This window comes from Bombus impatiens, unplaced genomic scaffold, assembly GCF_000188095.3.
Source record: "Bombus impatiens unplaced genomic scaffold, BIMP_2.2 scf_0693, whole genome shotgun sequence".
NCBI classification, from domain to species: domain Eukaryota; kingdom Metazoa; phylum Arthropoda; class Insecta; order Hymenoptera; family Apidae; genus Bombus; species Bombus impatiens.
Window position 1 is genome coordinate 1 of NT_177112.1, and position 5,897 is coordinate 5,897.

The 5,897-nt window shown below is 34.2% G+C and overlaps 1 long non-coding RNA gene across 1 annotated transcript; it reads right to left on the minus strand.

Annotated features, from left to right (window-relative positions):
* Window positions 1-287: 287 nt before the first annotated feature.
* LOC105681260 lies at window positions 288-2,065 on the minus strand. Its single transcript, XR_004462394.1, has 2 exons — window positions 1,910-2,065; window positions 288-353 (listed from the first exon to the last, which is right to left on the minus strand). It is a non-coding gene; the product is annotated as an uncharacterized LOC105681260 (long non-coding RNA).
* Between the last annotated feature and the right edge of the window lie 3,832 nt (window positions 2,066-5,897).

Sequence of the window (5,897 nt, forward strand, 5' to 3'; positions counted from 1 at the left end):
TTGTTAGATTTGTGTGTTACTTTATTATATGGATAATAAAGCGCTCCATCTCGCGTGAAAACGCACAGATACGCACTTCTTTCTCATACTTTCATTTCGTTTATGATGTAATTTTCTATCGACATCATGAAAAAACTTACCTGCAGAACCACCGCCTACGATTATGAAATCGTAAGATGGCAAGAGTGATTCGGAAGGAAGATTCTTCGAGGAATAATTAACAATCGAATATGTGGCGTATAGCGATACGGTTAAGAGAATGGAAAGCGTCGATCTGATCAATTCTGATTGGAATCCTCCCAGAATATTGCGGCTGACATCCATTTTATACGTCTCCGATCTTCTTTATCGAACTGTAACATTAAGATATAACAGTTTACCAATTATCTTTCATAAACTTCCGCAAGTGACCACGCGCGGCAATTTCGTGAGTTTTCCCATTGATCATAGCACACAATAAATCCTTTTCAAATGCGTAACAACATATAATTGTAATATCGGAAATTTAGGATATAAATGTTTCCCCGATTACTTACAGTTTATTAATATTGAATTGAATATACAGGCGTTAATTGGACAGAAAACGATGTTTGTTTAACCGAAACTAAATGCGATACTCGTATCAATCCCAAGTAACTTTACAGACATCTGGCATCTTTCGTCACAATGAACTTAACACTCTCACTCTGTCTCTCTCTGTCTCTCTCACTCTCTCTTTCTCTCACTAGCAACTCTACAACTCTACAACTTTATCAATTTTTTCAACTTTACTCTTCGACGTCTCGATCAATTATAACTCTCGCAACACACATACTTTCCAACTGGCATACTTTGATCTCTCGGACACCCAAACAAGGACAAGTTTGAGAAGCTGCTAAGTTCTCGCGCATAATGTTATTGGTACTAGAGAGGTTAGAATTTCTTACACTTATAACGTATTAAGGTATAAATGTGTAATTAATATGCGCATTTGGGTGATGTTAGCACGTTTTTAACTTAATATCTACAGGTTATATATAAGAAAAATATATTGAGACTATTTCGATGCAGCTTATATTTAGTTCTTCAAAAAATTGTTCCTGCAAAATTTATCCTCTTCCTCTGAGAGAAAAATATCATGACCCTGATAAGTAAAAATGTACTATAGCTGATAAGTAATGGAAATTGGATCTATAAATATCTGGAATTAACTGTTACACAAAGCATTAAATGTATCAAAGAAACTCGTTAGACAGCATCCATATGGAAACTACTAAGCATTCAGTAATCTCGACCATAATGATACGTAAACCTTCACCCGGGCTTGTTACATCTTTTATGCTAATTTAATTTGGAAGATATATTTATTACTTTATTTATTTGTGTATTATAGCTATTTACTGGTATCTGGATGTTACTGTCGATTTACTTTTCTCCAAGACATAGTAGCGGGATAAATATTCTTTAATGGTAATTATTCTATAGAAGGTACTCATCACCGATTTGAATAATATTGAAATACATTTTGAAGATGGACATTCTGAGCAATATTTTTCTATACCTGTAGACGCCGCTTGGCATGGGTTACCAAGGTATTCGCAAGAATATATTTAAGTTACGATGACACCTCTTTCTGAAACAGGCGACCACACTTTCATATAAACAGAACTCACTATCATAACTATTTTTAACTTTATACGAATATAAAAAAGAAATTGATTAATGGCTTATGGGTTCGGCTGTATTAATAGCGGATGGCACAAAATAATATTCGAGAAACTAACTGATGCTTGGAATGCTGCACTTAATACCGACCGTCAATTAGTCGAAAACGTCACATATATACCTTTATTTATTGAGAAGTTTACAGAGAAAAAACTTGTAAAATGAATTGTCAAATAAAACATATTAAACATAAATTTCGTTCTACCTTGAAAACTAACGTCGAGTGACAGGTGTATGTAGATGTAGTAAAAAGTTGTCCAGAATGTTTGTTTCGACGAAATGTTTCGGTTTCATCCAAATTGATGAGTTGTATCCTATTCTAAACAATTCTTTATTTGACATGTACACAAATGGCGAATAAGACTGTCAGATATTGGAAAACCTATGACATATACGTGAATCTTATATCTTATGGTGTAGAAGATCAGAAATAACGGAAAAATCGAATATTAGCGAAAATGCGGAGACTTTGAGAATACGTACGTGGAATGAACCTCAAACGGAAGAGAGTGCACCGATCAAACGCAAAGCAAGGAGGCAAATGCTGCTTTGCTACCGAACTCTTGAATACTCGATTCTAATTAACTATTCTGTTTCTATTCATCAGTTATTTCATTATCATCTGTTTAATTCATAGTTTATATATAACAAAGGACATATAAATATGCATCAAATAAATATATACGTGCTTCCTATTTAGCATACGTTCATTAGAAATGAAAATAAATTAGTCAAGTATGCGGTAAGAAATGTGCTGCTCACAAATATCAGCGAGGAAATATAACTATTAGTTAAAATAACTTTACATAATGGTTGTGTTAAAGATTGTTTTGAATAAATTATGTTACATTTTGTGAATTCACCGGATGTGTGCCATTTAATTTTGTTATATCTCATTCTGTTGCAGATGCTAAGGTGATTTTGAACTTTTTTAAGCTCAATGTTCTTTTTTTGTAAGTTCTACATCGTAGCCGATAAAAAGCACGATCCAATGATCTGTCATAAGGTGTAACCCTGAGTTGATCTTGTACCTGAAAATCAGATAAAATAGGGAGTGTAATTGTATCGGTTGCTTTGAATATTTCTATCTAAAGTTTTCGCCGCTTATCTTTGCTTATATCTGCAAAGAATGTAGGGATGATTGATGAACTGCTCTAAGCGTATCTGACGTAATTTTGGCGCACGCTCTTTCGATACGCTTCATCTTCTTTTTTCAATCATTAACTCTAAGGTGATTTCTGAGCAGATACATTATGGCATAAACGCGATAACCGCGTTTGTTTTTAGTCTTTTGTGCTAATGACTTGTTTGATCGTGTATTCACAAAAATCTTAATTCAAGTACTACGACTATAACTGTATACTATCGAACAGTCGAGACTGACGAGCTTCCGTTCCTAAATCTTGACCCTCTTCTTTCCTTGTTTTGAGCGTATGTTTATGATATTTTGAGAGAAGCAGCACCTACGTGCGCGGTGATATCCTCCTTTGTTTTGAATGAATATGCGTGCAGGGAGCAGATATTACAGCGATTCGAAAATAGGATGCTACAAATAATAGGAAATGCATCGTTATACGAGATGTACGATCATAGAAATTTACAAATAAAAGAAATCAAAGACGAAGGCAGTAAATGCTACGAATGTTACAGTATGTTACAAAACACAAGGCACGCGAACAATAATATTTTAATGCAGAAACTGGCCTAAATCGATGTTCAAAATGTTTACCTATGCTGCAGGCAAACCTCCCATGTTCTTTATTTTCTATTTTCTGCCTGCATTCATTTAATATCTGTACCTTCAAAGACTACCTAGGAAAGTACTGGAAACATCTTGTATATTACATTCAAATTTTTATCTCATATTATATTGTATGCGGTTACTAAGAGCCACATAAGAACTTGAAAGAAAGCATTCGCTGACTGCCTGGGTGGTTTAACCAGCATCTGCCCCACAAGTGGAAGATCCGCATTCGAAACCTGGTCGAATAACACGAACGGAGGAATGTTTTAGTCCCTACAACGTTTAATTTCACTTGTCTTTATGTATTCAATATTGAGTACTTATTGTGTATACTTACTCTATATTTATGTAAGAAAACGCGAGATTTCAAACGTTCGTAACGGTGGGCTGAATTCCGTCATCCGTGGATCTAGAAGAAGATAGCGAACACTTGATGGTATCGCAAATTATGCCTTTTGCGTCACTGGCTAGTGAACCTCGGCGGTTTCGTAATGCAACGCCTAAAATACTCGAGTGTTTTTAGTAGAATCGTTGCTGACACGGAAGTGCTGCCTGTCCTTCGAGTTTTACGCCGATGATGTTATGAAAATACTGGATTTTATTCACTAGAAATTCATTCACATTGAATTTATTACTTAAATTTCATGGCCAAGTTTATTTGAAACGTTTTATTCAAACGGTTTCTTCCCATACTTTTATATTATACAGGGAATCACCTGCGGGCCCGTCCAGGTAGAAAGCTGATATCTTTTTCTATTTATTTCTTGATCTTGTAATGCTTCTGCGTAAACTACAATTTTACTTTTATTCCCAGTAGGAATTAATATATATCGATTTTGTGAACTTCCGGATCTAGATATAGACATATTATTACATAGGCATATTATTACCGATGAGAAAAACATTCTTACTTTAAATCTGTATCTATGTATTTTTGAATTTAAACTTACCATTTGTTGATAATTATTGCGAGAGAAAGTTTAGCTGGAACCTACAATAGTTCGAACGTGAAAAGCAGATCGGCGGGAACTATGAGAATTCGGGATTTAGGTGCTATTGTCGGTAATATGATCATATAAACTGATTTCGAAATTGACTAGGAAAAACCGTCGGAAAACTGAGTCGTCTCTAGTCGTGAAAAATCTACATGGAAAGTTATCGTATTCCAGGATCTTGCGAGACAAATAGAAATGAATCGAGTATTAGTGTATGTCTCAGCAGACATAACATGACACGCAAGCGTTGAACCTAACCTTCTTGTTTTCCATTTTGATTTTTCTATGTTTATTTTTATGTATGATAATTATGAATGATATGAAATCTATACTATATGAGACTACACAACAATATTATTATGGATCCAGGCTATACATGATTATCTAAGAAGTAACCGCGAATTAGATAATTTATACTATCTGTACTGATATACTAATGTTAAAGACAACTACGTACTTTACACCGTGTCGTATGTATAGTAGTCCTTTCGATATCATTTAATACATAATCAAACTATATGCATTATTCTGTATGTACTTCTAATGAAAAACTATAGAAACCAACATGCATTTCAGATTTCAATATTTTTTAAATATGTTATAAAGCATAACATTTTGAGCAACTTTTTCCTCTAATGTAACTATAAATCAGCATACACATATATTCTGGTACATAGTATCCATGATATTCGCAAAAAATTATCGATATAATTGCGTGTCCATAATAGCGTATGCTATTTGATTCCCAAATGCCGGGACGAGTATATTTACGTAAACAAAATCTTTACCCAACAGGCAGCTACATGTACAGTAGGAAGTCGTTCAAAATGTTGATTTCTACGACATATCCAAAAAATCTTCCAAATTCAGTTAGACTTTCTACTTTTCTAATGTTATAAAAGAAAGATCAACATGTAAGGTACGTGTGCATCAGATTACGCTTTGCTCGATGGATAGTCAAGGTCACGGCAGACACGCCAGATATCCGTCACTTTTGCTACGTGATTATTTTGAGGAAATGTTCTTTCCAATGGGGAAGAAATTATTCAAATCGCTTGAGTAGCTTTTGAGATTACACTGGACACACGCATCCTGGCGTGGAAATCGTCTTTCTTTATGATATAAATATCGGCAAAGAATGTTCGATACGCCAACTGGTGGCAGAAGATTAAAATGCATCATTAATATAGAAAATTGACCTTATTTATCTATGCATACATTTATGCATGATACGTTAAAAAGTTGCACCTGCTATTTCATACAATAACGCAAAGAAACATTACGGCTGTCTTCATTTTTTGTTTTGAATATGTTTGAGTTACAAATTGATTCAAAAACGTCCTCTTATCTTGAAAACTGCATTTACGTGCACTTATTAAGATTTGTGGGGAAATTATAAAACGCTTGCGTTCAACGTTCAAACATGTACGTAAAAATGAATTTAAGATAATTTA